The 20,386-nt window shown below is 42.0% G+C and overlaps 1 protein-coding gene and 1 pseudogene across 1 annotated transcript in view; both read left to right on the plus strand.

The window, feature by feature from the left end:
• BMPER (BMP binding endothelial regulator) overlaps positions 1-20,386 on the plus strand; it is a 461,522-nt gene that overhangs the window by 185,359 nt on the left and 255,777 nt on the right. The gene's annotated exons all lie outside the window — the stretch shown is intronic.
• Positions 5,407-8,051, plus strand: LOC148045893 (E3 SUMO-protein ligase KIAA1586-like; annotated as a pseudogene).

Consider the following 20,386-nt stretch of genomic DNA (forward strand, 5'->3'; position numbering starts at 1 on the left):
GGGGTGGGGTCAAGCAATTGCAAAGAGAGAAGAGGGTCCGGCATAGCTAGTCAAAAGAGAGGAAGGCGTTAAACTGGGAGAGGAGGTCACGTCCCCAAAGATTAACATGCAAGGGCAACACAACAGGGCGAATACATGCCTTGATCTTTGAGGAAGGGGTAGTGACCTCAATCCAAGTAGTACTGGTCTGAGCGGTCTGAACACCTCCAACCCCTTTAACGGCAGGTGAAGATTGCAGTGGCCACTTGGCGGGCCAATGAGAAAGGTTTTTTTTTTTTTTTCAAATATATTTTATTCATTTTCACATTCCATTTTACAGTCACTTATATACTGGATATTTGCTATAAGAAAAGAAATAAAACAAAATAAAAAAAACACAACTCATCATTCACAACCCCACCTGACACTTCCATCCTCCATACACCCCATCTTCCCCCTCCAACTTTCCTTTCCTCCCTCTAACACTCCCCTCCTACTTCCCTTTCCCCTCAAACCTTCCTTCTCCCCTTGCTCCCAGCATTCCCCTTACGCCCTCCTTACATTCCCCTTACTCCTTCCTTACTCCTCCCTCTTCTTTCCCTCTACCTCTCCCCTTGGTGTATTCCTTTATTCAACTGTTGTTTATTAATATAATATGATAAAAAATAAAATAAACCAAGGAAAAAAAAATAAAGAAAGAAAAGAAAAAAAAAAGAACAACCGTATACAAGTGCATTCTTTTTCTTATTGAGACTATATTAACACCCACCCACCCACCCCCCATAAATCCCCATCCCTAATCCTCCCGACTTCCCAGGGCCCACACCTGGCACTGCCCTCTGTCTAAAGTATCTTATGATCGTATGGATTAAAAATAAAAGTAATATATAAAAAAAATAGATAGAAAGAAAATACAAATTATATAAAGGAAAAGAAAAAAAAAGAAAAGAAAAAAAGAAAAAAAGAACTCTTTGTATTAAGCTCAGCCCCCCATCTTTATTTATGTTTAAATAGTGTAAATCATTCTATATGTATTTTATTCTCGTCTCTTGCTTCTTTGTTATTTACCCCAACCTCCTGTAGACTCTCCAGTTCATCTTCCTTAACCTTATATTCAGATAAACATTTATACAAATTTGTGTAGACATCAGTATACAATCTAGCTCAAAATAATCTCACCAAACTTTCCCTTCTAGTAAAATTTAAGCAGCGTGGATCATTCCACATATTCAAATATTACTTTACAGAAGAATCAGTTTGCATTCTATCTTAAAATAATCTCATCAAACTTTCCCTTCTAATAGGATTTAAACAACGTAAATCATTCCGCATGCATTTTACCCTCGTCCCTTGCTTCTCTAATATTTACCACTATTTCCCATAGTCCCTCCAAATAATCTTTCTTAACCTTATTTTCAAACAGTAATTCACACAGGAGTCAAAATTTATACAAATTTGTGCAGACATCAGTTTACAATCTAGCTCAAAATAATCTCACCAAACTTTCCCTTCTAGTAAAATTTAAGCAGCGTGGATCAAATATTACTTTACACAAAAATCAGTTTGCATTCTATCTTAAAATGATCCCATCAAGCTTTCCCTTCTAATAGGATTTAAACAACGTAAATCATTCCGCATGCATTTTACCCTCATCCCTTGCTTCTCTGATATTTACCACTATCAAATTTATGCAGACATTAGTTTACAATCTAGCTCAAAATAATCTCACCAAGCTTTCCCTTCTAATAAAAATTAAGTAGCATGGATCATTCCACATATTCAAATAATACTTTAAACAAGAATCAGTTTACCTTCTATTTTAAAATAATCTCATCAAACTTTCCCTTCTAACAGGATTTAAACAGTGTAAATCATTCCGCATGCATTTTACAAATATACATTCAGCATCACCCCACCAATATCCGATTCCGCTTTTTCTACCGGAGAGAGGTCGCAAACCCCCATTCAATCCACAACTTTGACGAATATTTTAGAATGTCTAAATCCTCGATCTCCGCTTTTCTGCTTCTCCGAGAGAGGGAGAGCTACCCCCTCCATCTTGCAGCCATGTGGTCTGCTGCTTGCCTTCTCCTTCGGCTTGTCTTTCCTCTTTTCCAAGTGAATCAGGAAGTCCCGCCTTCAAAGTCTTGTAATAGAAATCTCGAGCCTCCGAAACAGAATTGAGACGAAGTCTTTGATTCTCAAATGTGACCGTAATGCCGGCTGGGGCCTCCCATTTATATTGAATCTGATGATTTCTAAGCTCTTTAGTTAAGAAAGTATAGTCTCTTCTTGCTTTTAACATCTGGGATGGTATTTCTTTGAAGACAATCAAATCCTGGCCATCAACTCGCAACCTGTTATTGTAAAACTTTTGCATGATCGCGTTTCTGGATTCTTTTGTGGAGAAATATATAATTATGTCCCTCGGGAGCTGTCGCTGTTCCGCTACCAACGAATTCTGGTGATAGATTTTCCGAATCTGCCAATCAAAATTAAGTCCCGGGCTTCCCACCGCATGGCTGAAGGCTTCAACAAAGGTCTGTTTCAGATTCTCTCGCTCCTTTTCGCGGAATCCTCTGACTCTTATTGCAAATGCCTTCTTGTTAAAGTTTATCATAACGAGCTGTTCTTGAGTATCTCTAATTTTTTGTTGTAATGTTTGGATATTAGTAGTCAAATTAGAGTTAGTCTCCTCCAAACTTTCCAATTTATTCTCCATTTCAGCAGTATAATCTGTCAGAGTAGATACAGCTGCAAACGTATTCGTCTCCATTTGGGCAATCTTAGACTTTAAATTATCATATAGCTCCAATACAAATTCTTTAATTTCCTGTTTAAAATCGTTAAGCATTTGGAAGAAAAATTCCTGTGTTAAGAATTCTCCAGTAGAGGGCGTAGGAGACAAGGGCTGCGATTTCATAGTAGGTTCTTTAAGGACATTCGTAGAAAAACGCTTCGGTTTTGATCTGGGAGCCATTATAAATAGACAAATAAACAGCGCTCTCGCTCCCCTCTGTTTCCAAAAAAAAAGTTATTTTGTTTGTAGATTTTAGATAGTTAATAAGGAGTGGTCTGCAGGAAGGTGAAGCCGGCTAAGTACGTCCCCTATCAATCACCAACAGAAAAAAGTCGCCATTTTGAAGTGCGTTTAAACAAAGAAGCCTCTAGGACAAATGAGGCTGGTGTTTAAGATAGTAGTAAAAGCAAAAATCTCTCAGGGGTGGGACCCGCTCGTATTAATCATAGCTTCAAACAACTTTGCTTTGTCCTGAGGGGGGGGGGTCACCTGTCTAGGGCTGCAAAAAAAGCAGCTGAGAAGAACTGGCTGGAGATAAGAGCTCAGCTTACGCTGGATCTAATCTCCGTCCACAGCCAAAAAAAAAGAAAAAGGCTGTGAACTACGAATAGACCCTAGCACCGAGCTACTCCCTGCCCCTTTCTAGCCAAAAAGGGGTGATATCTATGATCTTATTTAGATATACAGACCAGATCTGTGAGAGGAGCTCCGTTGAGCCCTCTTCGGCGACAGGCTCCGCCCCCAGGAAGTCCGCCAATGAGAAAGTTGAATGACAGTGATGTCAGCCCCGGTATCTAAAATACCAGAAAAGGGAACACCATTTAAATGGAAAACCAAAAGGGACTTCGCAGAAGAGACAGGAGAAGAGTAAAGCACATCCTTCCACGGAATCTCCGCATGGGGGGAAAGTTCATCATACTTAGGGATATCTATTTCCAATGGAACGGGAATTACAATAGCAGCATCAGATCCCTGTTGTATGGTGAGAGGATTATCAGGGATGCAAACAAGAGCCAAGGAATCCATTTCATGGGCAGATAAAAGAAAAGGTGAGGCGAGCACCCCTTGCGAGATAAGATCTCGGTGGGGGTATAATATTAAGGGTGCCGAAGGAGGCAGCTTAAGATTTGTAACATTGAGAGGGAGAAAATAAACAAGACCAGGTGTTAACATGGGAACAGTTTCAGAAGCCTGCACAATGAGGGATTGTAAAATGCTGGTGGACTTTGCGGCACAAGGGTCGATCACCCCTACCGGAAATGTAAAAATGCCAATAGGCTGGCCGTCCCCTGGGCGATCCACACCCAGGTGAATAGGGTCATTCTCAGGAGGTAAGGAAAGGGCAAAATGGGAGGTGGCCTTGAAAGCGGGGCTAGCCACCCGCCCCAGTTCTAGTTTCCCGACTGGGAATGAGAATAAGGCATGGCAGGGGCCGGGTTGGGGTTGCGGCCGGAGCGGCACTCCCGAGCCCAATGACCCATATGACCGCACCTTGGACAGGGTGTTTTGGGGCGAGCACCCGTGGTCTGTGTGGCAGCACCCCCGCCGGGGGCGCGGCACTGGTTGCGAAAATGGCCAGACTTGCCGCAATTGAAACAATTGCCAGAATGGGGCTTGACACCCCCCACATGTAAGGTGGAGAGGGCGGTGGCCATGAGTTCGGCTTGATAGGTGAGAGACCCTACGCGGGCAGCCTTTTGGAGGAAATCAGCCAAGGTCTTAGAGGAGTCACCATGGAGGGGTTCAAGAACCTTGCGACAGTCCTCATTGGCATTCTCAAATGCCAAGCGCATCAAAATCTCCTGAAGCGCCTCAGAGTTATTAATGTCACGTTTGAGGGCCTTCTGGAGACGTTCGATGAAGGCATCGTAGGGCTCAGTGGGACCTTGGCAGATGGTAGTAAAAGAGGAGGCTGATTTGGAGGATGGCTCATCAAGCTTAGAAAAGGCATAAAGAGCACATTCACTAATCAGGTCAAGACCAGCCACAGGAGTGGTAAGTTGCCGTGCCTGTGTGGCAAAGGCATCTACCCCTTTTAATTGGGCGGCGGTATATTGAGGAAATTGTGCACTTTTTAGTACGCATTGTTGGTCGTACAAGGAGCGCCAAACAACAAATTGAGTGGATGTTAAGATACATTTGGCGATGGTGACCCAATCACAGGGGAGAAGGTGATAAGTCTGACTAAGGTTCTCAAGGACAGATTGGAAATAAGAGGACGTAATGCCACTTTGAGACACGGCACATCTGAGATTTTTCAGCACTCTAAAAGGGAGGGCTTCATAGACGGGAGCAGCAGCGCCCGTTATGTCAACGGGAAAAGCAGAAAGAAGTTCCAGATCATCTGGGGTAAGAGAAGGATCGGCTCGGGCAGAAGCCAAACCACGGGCCACAGCACTGCCAGCCATAGTAGGGAGAGAGAGAGAGGATGCAAAATAAACGCCGGCAGGACCAGAAGAAGAAGGGGGAGATGATGTGAGCGAAATGTCGGAAACAGAAGGAGAGGGAGGGGGGGAAACAGAGGGAGAGGAGACAGACGGGACAAAATTTGAAGGGCGATCTAAATAAGGAGGCGGGGGAGTAAGATCAGGGGGTTCTATGGGAAAATCAGGAGAAGGGTCAGAATAATGGAGTCTAAGAGCAGCAAGTGTGACTTTCCAAGTCAGGAGCATCAGAGTAGGAGCACGAGGTTCCTGATGGAGATATGTGCCTATTTTCACCCATGGTCCAGGTTTAAGGGAGCCATGGTGAGGATAGGAGGGGCAGTTTTGCCAAATGTGTATTAACAGTTGGCGTAATTCAGATTTGGTAGGAAAGACAAATTTCTTTGTTAATTGACTTTTAGAAGCTCTGAGAATCTGGCCAAGTTCTTTTACATGAGCTATCTGCTCCTTGGACAGATCCGCCCCCATACTTACGAGCGATGGGGTCTCAGGCACGCGGCGGCGAGGCTGCGTCGGTCCGGCGGAAAAAATCACGTCGGGGTCACCACTTGAAGCACCACAGTCCGTCCCTGGAGGAAACGGCTTCTCCAGGGCGGCACCTGGGCACAACAATCAAGGGGGGTCACCCACGAAGCCAATCCTAGAAAGAACTTGAGGACACGAGATCTCCCTGGGTGAAATGACAGTTTATTGTGTAGCAAAGCTGAATATATAAACTCTCATACGCAAATGAGGTTTCCAAATATTACAAATGTCATTGGTGACAATTTATGCATCTAGACCAATAACAGAATTGATAACTGCGTGCTTCCTAAGTTTCACGTGTGCCCTACTTTAGCATTTTCAAGCAAGTACAAAACAAGCAAATTCTACAGGTGTCAAGAACAATTTGTGGTCGGCTATATCCGTCCTGTGTGGCTAGATGTGCAGACTCTGCAAGTCCTGCCTAGCTACCTGTCTAAACCATTTCCTCTAGAAGGTTTGCTGCCAGGTGCAGCCTAGCAAAGGCCTACTAACAGCAAATATAATGGAGGCATGCACAGAAAGGCATTCTCAGAGTAATAGGATAGCGACACCGAACTGATAGAAATCACCCCTGGTTGACCTCACCCACACCCACTCACCACTCATCTCTTCCAGCTTGCTCGCTGCTTCTTGCCATTCACTGCTGCCCGCTGCTCAGCCCGCCCACCCACCCATCCTACCCTATATTTTACCTTTGCCATGCAGCCCAGCTACTTGCTTCACTGACACCCGCTCTGCTCAGCGTCTTGCTCAGTTGCCTTGTTGATGCCTGCTCAAAAGTAAACATGTGCCCCCCATCCCTAGGCCCGCCTGGTTGGTAAAACCAAGTCAGCTCCATCCCAGGTGGGCCTAGCTAACTAACACACTCCCCCCAGCCTCCAGCTTGCTTACCTTCGCTCTTTGGACTGAATCCCGAGCCACTGGTCGCAGACATGCCTGCCTTGCTTCACCTGCTACAATCCCACAGCTGCATCCTGCATCCTTCTCATCGGTGAGCAACTGAATCTGCCTGCCTGCCTTCAATTGGGTAAGTAAGTGAGTTATTTTAAAAAAATAGTTAATTGGTTTCTTAGGAAATTTTATTGGTTTTTTTTAGGAAATAGCCATATAAACTTTAAGAAATTTTTCTGCATTTATATTTTTAGATCACACTCACTACACAAACATGCAAAATCTCACAAAGGTGTATGTGACATTTATGTGTAAAGTGTGATAGTTTGTTTTTGAGTTCTCTGTGACTCTGTGAGGTTCCTGCTTGTTGCAGGGGCCATTTTGTGTGAAGTCCAGCTGCTTTTGCATTGTGTGTGAGTCAGTTATGTAGTTTGTATGACTTTTTGTGTAAAGTGTGATAGTTTGTTTTTGAGCTCTCTATGACTCTGTGAGGTTCCTGCTTGTTGGACCCCAGTCACATCCTGAAAAGACTGTACATTGTTGGGTGAAAACAGAGATCCCTTCCCTTAACACTAATCCTTTTTCTTTTGCAGTAGTTGCTTTTAACAGGAAGGATGAAAATACTTTGGGCAGTTTCTTCACCAAGAAACCAAAACTGGCACAACAACCATCAGAATTGGCCTTGGAAGATCCAAAACCATCACAAGCACCACCACTTCCACCACTTGAACTTGGAGAAAGCAGCAAGTCAAGTATTGAGTCACCCGAGTCTGAAATTAATCTTCCTGACTGCTGGACTTTGCAACAGCTGAGAAACTTTCAAGAGAAGTAGGAGGGACTGGAAGTTTCAAACAAGAAATGAGGTTGCAAGTACTGTGCAAAACATGACTTCACAATGGAAGAATTTTAAGATTCAGGCATCTGGGAAAAATAATGAATTGCAGCAGGCATCTCTGCAGAAGAAAATGAGAGAACATTTTACATCAAAAGCTCACACCATTTGTAGAGACAATGTAAAACAAGAGGAGCAGGATGCCATAAGAAAAGCAATAGACAAGGTGTCTGAAAAACATTTAGGCACCATCACTTGTAAAATGTTCAAAACTGTTTACATCCTGGCAAAAGCATGTAGACCAATTTCAAGCATACAAGAATTGATAGAATTGCAAACTGAAAATGGAGTACATCTGGGAATAGGATTGCATTCACGACCAACAGTTGTGAAAATGGTTGAGTGCATTGCAAATAAAATAAAAACCAAAATGTTCACCAGCATTATTGGACAGAATATGAAAATATGTTTGATCATTGATGAAGCCTCGGTGGTATCCTGCAAACCAGTTGTGATAGTTTTCATAAAAGCTGAGAATTTAGAGAACCCACCAACAATTTTGTCACGCTTGTTAAATTGAAGAAAAAAGATGCAGAGACAATATGTTCTTCAGTTCTGGAAAGTTTACATAAGGCTGGGATTACCCAGAACTACCTACAAAAAATGTAATAGCATCTTGCTCTGATGGTGCCAGCGTTATGCTTGGGAGAAAATCTGGAGTGAGCACTAGAATAGCAAGAGTTTCCAAGCATCCATCATATGTCACTTCTTGGACCATTGCCTCTAACTTGCTTTAGATGACTCCATAAAGGAAATAAAGCAAGTAAATCATTTTAAAATATATATTGATTAGATATGCTCTATTTTTCATCAATTGAATAAGGACCTAATTGAACTTGACAAAATATCCAAACTTGAAATTGACATCATAAAGATTGGTAGAGTTTTTGGATCAAGATGATCCAAAAACTGTAGTTTAAGGGCAACCATAGCTGTGTGGCGTGCTTGTAGTTTAAGGGCAACCATAGCTGTGTGGCGTGCTTATCCAGTGCTACATCAGTATTTTCTTGCCAATGCAAAAGTTGAGCGACTAATTACTTCAGAAACCTTCAAAAATATAAAATTTGTACAAACTCATTGATTGTTGGACTTCATTTGGAAAGACTTTTAGAAAGCATCATAACAAATTTGCAGAAAAGACTAATGGACTGTGAACATTAAAAAACAGATAGCCGATTGCAAGACACCACAAATAAATTATAATTTCTATTTTTTTTTGGTATTGCGGAAGTAGTAGTTCCATGAATAGCAGCTGAGGAACAACTATGCACATTTGGTGACAATGCACATTTTCAATTACAACATTAACTCAATGACTACAGAGATTTTGTGGAGAATGTGTTAAAAGATTTGAAGAACTATGCAATTCCTGACAGTATTAAAAAAGCTAAAATATTGTCAGAACAATTGCTGTAAGTTATGCAAAGCGGAAAGTGGTTTTTCAAAAATGAACATCTTATGTTCAGAGAGCAGAAGTCGCCTAACATTTTTAAGTTAACCAACCTCATGACTATCAATATTACTGGACTCTTCCAAAATGGGACCCTATTCCTGCAGTGAAACAGTGGTTAAGAGCACACCATCACATAGCCAATGATCCGAGAATCAAGATCAAGAAGAGTGGAAGTGAGGAGAGTACCAATGAAAAAATGATGTGAAAAAATCTTAAAGTTAAAGACTACTGGCACTTTTATGTAAGTATTTGTGTACCTTTGTTACTGTTTTGCATACTTCTTTTATTCTTATTTAAGTATTAAATGTTTAAATTGGTATATCTTGGTATATCTTCTTTTTGTAGGTCATTATTATCATTGGTGCAAAGAAGTGAGGTTGAGACAACACTTTTATTGCTTTTATGTAAGTAATTGTGTACCTCTTATTGTTTTGTGCATTTCATTTATTCTTATTTAAGTATTAAATGCATGAAATAATTGGTATATTTTCTTTTTATAGGTCATAAGGGCAAAGAAGTGATGTCAACTTGGCCACACCCACCTGGTCACAGGACCATCAAGCCATGCCCACCCAGTCACATGACCACCAAGCTACCCACCAAGCCACGCCTACAGAACTGGTAGGGAACATTTTTTAATTTCACCACTGCTTTTCATCCCCAGTCGAGAAGGAAAAGTAAAAATCTTGGCATTACTAGACTCAGCATGCACTCTAATTAGCGTGACGTTGGTGGGGAAAACTGGGGGTTCATCTTAGGAAGCTAAAAAACCCCACTGCATTCTGCCAGCTAGATGGATCAGTAGCGGGAGGGAGCCTGCCATCTTTGCCACAGAGCCCCTACAGATAGCATGGAAAACCATGATAAAATGCTCATGTTCATAGTGGCATCCAGCATGTAGTGTCCACTAGTGCTGTGACTCACACGGTTGAGGAAGTGGAACCCCAAAGTAAACTGGAAGGGACCATAAGATTCCAAGGACACATAACTTTTGCTTAATGGGGAAAACCCAGAAAAGCGCAAACAGAGAAACAGCAATGCCCAGTTGGACCATACCAGGAAATCCCAAAAGAGTACAAAGACTTAGCCGAGGTATTCAGCAAAAAAAGCTCCAATGAATTCCCCCCCCCCATCACTTCACAGATTGTGCCATTAAAATTTTACCAGGGGCAAAACTCCCAAAGCCAAAAATGTATAGCATGCCCCTGCCCCAAGAACTAGATGAACTGAGAGTTTTCATTGGCAAAAATCTAGAAAAGAAAGTCATTGAAACTACTGCCCAAAAATCACCGCCCCGATATTGTTCCATGAGAAAAAAAACTGCATTCTGCGTTGACTATTGTGACACAGCAGAAGTCTCCTGTGAATCTTTTCGGGATTCAAGATTAACAATGCAGCTGGGGCTCGTTAGTGGCGTCTTCTGATGATAAAAGGACAGATGGTGCCACGTCCTGGTTGCAGGAGTCAACGTTCATTCAGCATTCATCGGTCATGGTTTGTTTATGAGAGACACTTGGAGAAGTGATTTGCTTTCTGTAACCCTGATTCAAGGAGACACTTGGAGAAATGAATTGTTTTGTAAGAGTTTTGTTTTGCATTCTGTTATCTCCTCATCAGAGACTTTATTTATGTTTATTTTTGGGCTCGCAGCCAGTCTGAGCCGAGAACTGATAAGTTCTTCCCTTTTATGTTTGGGTGCCTGTTGTCTGTTAACGAGCGGAGAAGGGGGGACAGAACAGATTGACTCCTGCCTGACAAGCCTCCATTTGATTGATTATGGAGCAATTAATTTCTGAAAATAGGCAAATGGCACAACAAATCGTGGTTTTGGCGGACCAAATTACGCAGTTGCAGAGAGCTGCAAACCCTCCCCTCAGCCAAGGAGGAAGTGCCCAGTAGCCATGCCAGATAAATATGATGGGAGTCTGGCCATGTTTGCTGTGTTTCTGGGACAATGCCAGCTGTTCCTGAGTTTGAGAGCGGAGGACTTTCCCACTGACCAGATGAAGGTGGGATTCATTATCAGTTTGCTCTCAGGCACAGCTGCCCGTTGGGCTACCCCCTTGTTAACTCAGCTGAGCCCTTTGTTGGACGACTTCCAGGGCTTTTGTCAGTACTTCAAACGGATGTTTGAAGATCCTATCAAGGGGGAAACATCAGCTAGAAGTCTGAAGTCACTGCAGCAGGGGAGTGGTTCATTGCAGGACTATGTTAGTGAATTCAGGCTGCGTAGCCAGGATTCCACGTGGAATGAACCAGCTCTGATGGACACGTTCCAGGATGGATTGTCTGAGGCCTTGCAGGATGAACTGGCGAGGGTGGACAGGCCACCGACGTTCGATGCGTTGGTCCACCTCTGCCTCTGGATAGACGCCCGGCTGCAGAGGCGAAGGCCTCGCCGTGCATTCCAGGAGACCACCAGCATGCCGGTTCAGCAAGGGACTGCAATGGACTGGGAGGAGCCCATGGAGTTGGGTGCTGTCAGACCTTGAGTGTCACGGACAGAGATGGACAGACGATGTGCTGAGGGATTGTGCTTCTACTGTGGGGATCTTGGACACTTGGCAGGGAGTTGCCCCAAGAAGAACAGAAGGGTTGCGTGGACTGCAGCCGTCCCTCAGCAACGCACTATCATGTCGGACAACCAGCACGTTTATGCAGCCGTGATACCCCGTTCGCACAAGGTAGCATGCATTCGGGGTGTGTGGAGTCCCAAGGCGGATGCCCTGCCAAGTAAAGTAGAGAACTCTGACCCTGCGAACTCACTTCCACCTCGGACTGTTCTACCTGTTGCATCCTGCGCTGCCATTTGTCATCCCGTGAGCAAGCAGTCTCTGATGCGGGATGCGCAGCGGGGTGACGATTGGGTGGAGCGATGAAAGGCAGAAGTGGGGCCGGCGTCCCCATGGACTTTGGAAGGGGATCTTTTGAAGTGTCGGGGCAAGCCCTACGTTCCCGCAGGGTACATCCGTCGACAGGTGCTCTCGTAGGTTCATTGCGCGTCTGCACCAAGACATTGGGTTTTTTTCAGACGTTGCGCCTGGCCTCCCGTCAATTTTGGTGGCCCCATCTGAAAAATGACGTGTGGAGGTGCGTGGAGTCATGTGCCCAGTGCCAATGGGCCAGGTCTGCAAGGAGAATTCTGCCAAGATTCCAGCCTTTGTCGACTCCGGTCCCCGCAGCACATTGTATGAACAATAAGAAACAATAAAGAATTCTTACACCTTTCCTGTTTTGGAAACAAAGTGAGCAAATTGCAAGTAGAGTATATGAATCCTGAGCTCTCCATTTTTCCTTGCTTAAGTGAGTTGAGAAGAAATCAGAAGAAAGTAGGGCAGTTTTTCTGTTCTGAAGAATTCCTACTCAACTGTTTACCCTGCCACTTTTTCATATTACAGTATTGTTGTGTAGGGAGGGGGTGTTTGTATTTGTATTTGTATTTGTTTATTTGTATTTGTTTATTTGTTTATTATTGTTTATTTGTTTATTATTTATAGGCCGCCCTTTTCCCTGAGGGGACTCAGGGCGGCTTACACTTACATTTACAAATATTGATTCTAATATTTTTTTTAAAAAAAAAGATGGTAAGGGTGTTATGAGTTGGTCCGGGGGTCCTCAAACCTTTTGAACAGGGGGCCAATTCACGGTTTCTCACACTGTTGGGGGGCGAGACCAGCTGGGTGAGCATGGCTAGGTGGTCATGTGACTGGGTGGGCATGGCTAATTTAGCAGTCTATTTTGCTTTTGTCTTTGCTGTACTTGCTCAACCAAAGGAATCTATTTACTTAAGAACCCCCCCCTCCAAGGGAGAAAGAGCACAAACTTTCTTGCCACTTGCCTAACTTCATTACAATAGCAGCTTCAGGCTCCTTAAAATAGGCCATTAAAAAAGAATAAAACAAACAGGATTTTCTTCAAAATAACTCCTGATCATATGTTTCAGATAACCATACAATAAACCAGATTGAGAACTGCACCAATTAAAAGTGCAACTAAAAATCCCAAGATGGGCATTGAGAGACATTGGAAGCAGGTGGAAGAAGGTGAGAATCAACACACACACACACACACACACACACACACAACCTCCAATGGCGAATTAAGGAGGGATAATAGTCCCCCAGAATGTTGGGGGGGGGCAGACTATAGTTTGAAAAAAACATGAACAAATTTCTATGAACACTGCACATATCTTTATTTGAAGTGCAAAAAACCATTAAATAATACAATATTTAAAATGAAGAAAATTTTAACCAACATAAATATACTACTAATTCAATGGGAAATGTGAGCTTGCTGAGCCTGTAGTTCACCCTTACACAAATTGAAAAAAAGGCCTGACAGGTCTTAGGTTAATTTGGTCAAAATACAGTTAAAGTACTGGACTTGGACTTCCATGGTTCACTGGATAACACATGGTCAACAACTTTCCCTCTCTCTAGTTTAACTCAGGGATTTTGTGGAGGAAAAATGAAGCCAGCCAGATGAATAAATTATCTTAAACTGCTGAAAGAAAGATGGGATATAAATGTAACCACATTCAACAACAAAATATCAGGAAGGACATATATGGATATATGACCAGTTTAAAACACCATAGGAGTTTCAGATACTGAACAGAATAGTCAACAGTATAGTCATAGTTTTGCAAAGTTGTTTTCAAACTTTCTTAAAATAATATTTTACAATAACTTTCTGCTTATGAATATGTTCTTAAATTCCTCTTCAAAATGATAAGATTAGCCTGTTATGTTTTGTCCTTCCCATACACAACCTTTTCATAAAATTCTATGTTATGGAGCTCATCCACTTTTACTAATCTCACTGAAGACTCCAAAGAGATTTGGTATATAAATAGTTTCAGACATATTTGCTACTCAAATTCTTATGCAATGTACTTGGAAATCTGTCAGATCCCTGAAAGTGATACTGCCATTCAATTGGGAGGAGGGGAGCCTCAGAGTTAAATCATTAGCTACATCTGAAACAACTGAGTTTTACAACTCTACAACAGGTTTCCTGCCACCAGGAGACTGAAGGCCCCAACATCTCTGGAGGGATGTTTATGATAGCCATGTGGGATACATAACTTTGATGTCTAACTAGAGATAGCCATGAGAACGTGTCCTTTATTAACTCCCAGGGCAGAAGAGTTAAGGAAGCATCTTCACACTTGTATATTGGTCAGAATCTGCATTTGGACAAAGGGGAGGGGTCATTATCAGCTTAATCCCATTTGCATGGCCTAAAGGTTTTCAGATGCTACTTTGTTTCTAATAGTTTCCATCCTGACTGATTAAAGGTTCCTTTTGAAATAATCCGTTTCAAGAGTCTTTACTTTCTCAAGTTAGGAAAGGAGCTATTACAAAGCCACTGATCTGGCAGGAAGAATATTTGACTGATATATTCATAGTGTATGATAGAAATACTAGCCAAAGTAAATAATAGTTCTAATACATGCACTGATTAAAATAAAGTATTTTCAAAAAGAAATGCAGACAATGTTATAGATGATTCGGGAAGCAATTGCCTCAAAAAAAAAGAAGAGTAATCAACACAAGATGGAAGAAAAAATAGACAAAGTAAATGAACAGATTCTCAACATAAATTCCCAGCTAGAAAACTTTCAACAAAGGGTTACAAAGAATGAACAAAGAATTCAGAAATGGAAAATAAAACAAAAGAAATGGAAAACATGATGGAAGAAATAAAAGGGGAAGGAACCAAAGATTGGCACAGGCAAATAAAAATCTGGAAGATACAGTAGCAACACTGGAGATGGAGAAACCCTCATATATATTTAGATTTCAGAATATACCTGAAGACAAGGAGGAAAACTTAACAGAACTGATTGCAAATGTACTGGCGGAAGCACTGCAAACTCAGAATATAAAGAAAGGAACAAGACAAGTTGTTATCTGCTATTACCTTTATTATTTATATTAACTTTGGAAGTCTTGAACAAGAATATCAGACAAAATCCAGAAATTAAAGATAAGAGAGGAAAGGTATAAATTACAAGCATTTGCAGATAATTTGGAATGTATTGTAGAAGAATCGCTAGAGACAATTCTGAAACTATTAGAAGAGATAGAGGGGGTTGGAGAGGAGCAGAAAACAGAAAAAACTAAAGTTATAGTTAAAAACCTTACAGAGAAACAAAAAGAAAATCTGGCAGAAAAAGTGGACTATCAAATAGTTAAGAAATTTAAAGAAATTTAAATTTCCCTTTTGGAAAGCTCTTTAACTGAATTAGAATTAGATTGATCAAGTGCTGTGCCAGCAGAAACAAAGTCTTAGGTGCTGCAGATTGTCATAGATTTCCTTCTCCAGCACATGGATAAATACACCTGGAAACATCTACATATCTACCTACTTTCTCTCCCTACCTACCTACTGAATTTCTCTCTCTATATATATCTCCCTACCTACTTACCTACTCTCTCTCTCCCTACCTAACTACTGTATTTCTCTCTCTCTCTTTCCCCCTCTATCTACCTACGTACCAGGGGTGGGCTCTTGCTGGTTGTAACTGGTTCGCTAGAAGAGGTTCCACAAATCTAGCGTGCCGTTTAGAACCAGTTCCACTGGTGGAACTCCCCCTCGCTCACTCACCCCGCCCCCCCCATCCAGTTGCCGCTCGTCCATTCGCTCCCCTTGCCCATCCACACCACACTTCTAAGAGCCCTATAGAGAGCCCTTGGCTCTCTATTGCTGCCTGCCGAGTGGGTAAAAAACGCTGAGATCGGTACGCTTGGGGCTGCTGCTGCGATGTCCAGGGAGGCTAAACTAAGCCGCACACCTCTCCCAGTTACTTTCATGGCTTCCCGAAGCGCCGAGAACCTTCACGCTCTTCTCCACAGTCTCCTTGGCTCCTCGTGACCAATGTTCCCTCTAATTTTTTTTCAGTGTGAGCAGAAAAGTATAGTGTTTGAGCAGCACATTTTCATGCCTGAGCACCTGAATTTTTTTTCACAGATGTCACCTAAGACAACAACAAAATCAGTATTATTTGAAACTCAAAAGTTATGTTTATTCAAGGTACCCGCTTAATTAAAAGTGTTATATAATATCAGTATCACTTAACAACGCTCCTGCTTAGCAACCGAAATGTTTGTTCAGAAAGTCTGGCATTTGAAGCACGCAAGTCTTAAAGCTGTTGTTACAAGACCCTTGCACCCCTAACCCTTTAGGAAAAAAAATCCCAGGGGTCTTCAAACCTGACAGCTTTAACACTTGTGGACTTCAACTCCCAGAATTCCTCCTCCAGTCATGTTGGCTCAGAAACTCTGGCATTGAAGCATGCAAGTCTTAAAGCTGTCAAGTTACAAGATCCTTGCACCCATAACCCTTTAAGAAAAAAAAAAAACCCAGGGGTCTTCAAACCTGACAGCTTTAACACTTGTGGACTTCATCTCCCAGAATTCCTCCTCCAGTCATGTTGGCTCAGAAACTCTGGCATTGAAGCATGCAAGTCTTAAAGCTGTCAAGTTACAAGATCCTTGCACCCCTAACCCTTTAGGGAAAAAAATCCCAGGGGTCTTCAAACCTGACAGCTTTAACACTTGTGGACTTCATCTCCCAGAATTCCTCCTCCAGTCATGTTGGCTCAGAAACTCTGGCATTGAAGCATGCAAGTCTTAAAGCTGTCAAGTTACAAGATCCTTGCACCCATAACCCTTTAAGAAAAAAAAACCCAGGGGTCTTCAAACCTGACAGCTTTAACACTTGTGGACTTCAACTCCAAGAACTCCTCCTCCAGTCATGTTGACGTCATCTGCGTGGATCTGCTCCATCTTCAGTTTTTTTCACAGGGGGCAGGGCTGCAGTTGAAGATGCCGACAAGCCCCCGCCGCCGCTAGAATAACTGCTGCCGCCGCCTCGTCCTCCTCCAACAGCACCGCTGCCGCTGCCATGGGTGGGGGCACCAGCGGGAGCTTTAGCGGCTTCACCTCAGCTGCAGCGCTGGGCAGCAAATGTGGTGGTGCTGTTGGAGGAGGAGGAGGAGGCGGCAGCAGATATTCTGCTGGCGACGGGGGCTTTGGGGATTCATTTCAGGCACAGTGCCAGGCTTGGATTGGCCGTCCACAAAGGACCTCCCCGGGCTTGCTTTGCTGAACACAGGGCGACTGATGCTAGTTTGAGCGGCTGCGGCCGGCGCAAACTACCATCAGTCACTCCATGCTCATCGAAACAAGTCTGGGGAGGTCCTTTGTGGGCGGCCAGTTCTAGCTGCCTGCAAAGGACTTCCCCACGTTTGCTTTGACAGAAATCACTGCACGGCAGTTAGAAACTGCTGCATGGGATTTTCTTGCCACGTGCGCGGCCACGCATCCATGCACCTTAAAGGGAACAGTGCTCGTGACTGCAATAGACATCCAGAAAAGGCTTGTGTTTCCAGCCCCCGTCACTTCTCCACTAGTGCAAGGCCCATCCAGGAAGACAAGGAATGCAAGGGGATCCCTCCCCCTTGCGCTCCTCATCTTCCCAGATGGGCTGGTAAGGAGATAGAAAAGATTTTTCTCCAGTCCCAGATTTCAGCTTCCTGGCTTCAGTATCTCTTTCCAGTTTCTTCTGTTGATCCTGCAATTAAGGTTCTTTTTTATGTCTTAGGAAAGATCGCCTGGTTAAAAAGAAGGACGAGGCTCCGCTGATCTGGAGGCCATCCGCTGGTTGGGAGGGGAGGGAGAGACAGACAGACAGAGGGACACAGACACACACACACACACACACACACACAGAGAGAGAGAGAAAGAGAAAGGAAGAAAAAAGAAAAAGAAAAGAAAGTGGGAAGATGAAAGAAAGAAAGAGAAAGAAAGAGAACTTATGACCACAATTGAGCCCATAATTTGGTTGCTAAGCAAGAGCATCGTTAAGTGAGTTTCACCACATTTTCCAAGTTGGCCACGCCCACAAGACCACTGAACCACTCCCACAAAACAGGCTACATGATATTTCGCTGATGATAAGGTAATTCTAATAGGGGAACAAACGAAAACTGGTATATATAGGCAGCGATGCCTTGTTGAACAATGAAGGAATAAGATCTCTGTTTGAAGGTATGAAATGCAAGATTAACAATGAATAGAAGTATATTTTCTGGGGGAAAACAATGCTAATGTTAACTGAATATATATGGTAGAAGGAAAATGAGACCTTTAGTTACATTAGAGGAAATATCTGAGATGGTAAACATTATTTGAAGATGTAGATGTTAAAACAACCGTAATCAAATGACATGCTGTATGTGATGATGTTTTTTTTTCTTTTTTTTTCTTTTTCTTTTTGTTTTTTTCCCCCTTTCCCTCTTGGACCTTTTTTTGTCCTTTTTGGCCTCCCCCCCCTCCCCCCACCCTCTTTTTTTTCTTTCCCCCTTCCTTCTTGAACCTATTTTCTGTCCTTTTTGGCCTGCCCCCCTTCCCCCACCCTTTTTTTTTCTTCCTCTCTCCCTTGTTTTATTTTCTTGTTTTTTGTTTTTTAAACCCTAGCTTATTGTGGTGCTTATTAAATATACAATAGAGAGATACGGGATGTATAAACTTAGTAGGGATGCACCTGTGATTAAACGACATATTGTATGTGAAGATGGGTTTTCCCTCCCCCCCCTTTTTTTTCTCTCCACCCTCTCCCTTTCCCATTGTTGTACATGTAACAAAAAATAAAAATAATTTATAAAAAAAAAAAACAGGCTACATCTACAGAATAGGTTCTAAAAAATTTTGAAACCCACCACTGCTACGTGCCTAACTACTCTCCCTCCCTCCCTATCTACTCTATTTCACTCTATTTTTCTCTACCTACCTACCTACCTACTTATCTACTGTATTTCTCTCTCTTTCTCTCCCTCTCTATCCCTCTATCTATCTACCTACTTACTTTTTTAAAATTTGCCTCTTCAAACCTTGGTGTGTCTTATATTTCAGTGCGTCTTATACTCTGAAAAATATGATAGATGTAAAAAAATGGAAAAACCTACATTTATCAATGTTTGGAAGGATTGTCACGATAAAAATGAATATCTTACCAAAACTGCTTTTCCTATTCCAAACAGTACCTATAAAAATTGAAAAGAAATGCTTTGATGATTTGAATAAATTGATTTTGAAATTTATTTGGCAAGGAAAAAAAAGCCAGAATAAAATTGAAAATGTTACAAGAATCTAAAGAAAATAGAGGGTTTGGATTACCAGACTGGTTTTTATATTACCAAACACATGTGATAACATCGTTAAAAGAATGGATAACCCTCAAGCACAAAAGTCTGTTATATTTAGAAGGACATGAGTTACAATTAGGATGGCATGCCTTCTTATGAGAAAAATAAAATCCATAAATACTTTCAAAATCACTATATAAGAAATTCACTAATATCTGAATGGGAAAAAATAAAACCTAAAATATACTTGAAAATTCCAGAATGGCTGTCAATGCTTGAAGCCTTCACATACCCAAATCTGGTGAAATTTGAAAAAAATTATAACATACAAAGACATTTTGGACACTGAAGGGAAATTAAAATCGAAGCAAGAGCTTGGACACCAGGGCATTATACTATCATGGTGGCCTCAATTCCAAATAGATATGAAAAAGTGTGGCTTTTATAAAGGACACATTTTGATAAGACGCCATTGAACTCTGATGAAAAATTAATTATGAAGGTATATAACTTCTTACTAAATTTAAAATGGGGAATGGACAAAGAGATACATGGTACAATGGGAAATTTGGGGGGGGGGGGCTATAACATAGAACTAGTGTCAGATCCCAGTTCTTTCTACAGGGACACTGGCATTTTGATGGTAGGAAGGTGGAAGGAATGGAATGATCTCTATATGTAAATATATTCCCCCTCTTTTTTTCCATTTTCAAGATTATACATATTACAGCTGTAATATATTTGTGCAGCTTGTTCAGTTCTTGGATAGATTATATTACAGGTAGTCCTCATTCAATTGAGATTGGAATTTCCATCATTAACTGCAGCATCATATGACTATGCTGCTTAATGATAGAAATTCCAGCACTCCTGTTTGCTATCATTATGCAAATAATCATAGGTTATTAAGTGAGGATATTATGTGACCTCCATTTGCTGCTTCCTACCAACCTCACCACTGGTTTTGCTTGGTGGAAGCAAAGATCTGCAGATGGTGACCATGTGACCACAGAGACATTGTAACCTATTTAAGTACAAGGACTGATCATAACTACAACTCATTCAACCCCATTATGAATGAGTGATTGTTGAATGACAACCACTTGTATTCTTGATCATTTAGGCATACAGTCAATTGTGTTTGGAAATGAAGCCACCTAGTGTAGGACTTCTTTTTCCATTTCCTTTCCCCAAAATATCCTCCTGCAACATTCATTATATTCTTAGTTTTATTTCCCTGATTATA

Source organism: Thamnophis sirtalis, unplaced genomic scaffold (genome assembly GCF_051295495.1).
Source record: "Thamnophis sirtalis isolate CommonGarterSnake01/CBP01778 unplaced genomic scaffold, rThaSir2_p1.2 scaffold_4, whole genome shotgun sequence".
Classification (NCBI taxonomy): domain Eukaryota; kingdom Metazoa; phylum Chordata; class Lepidosauria; order Squamata; family Natricidae; genus Thamnophis; species Thamnophis sirtalis.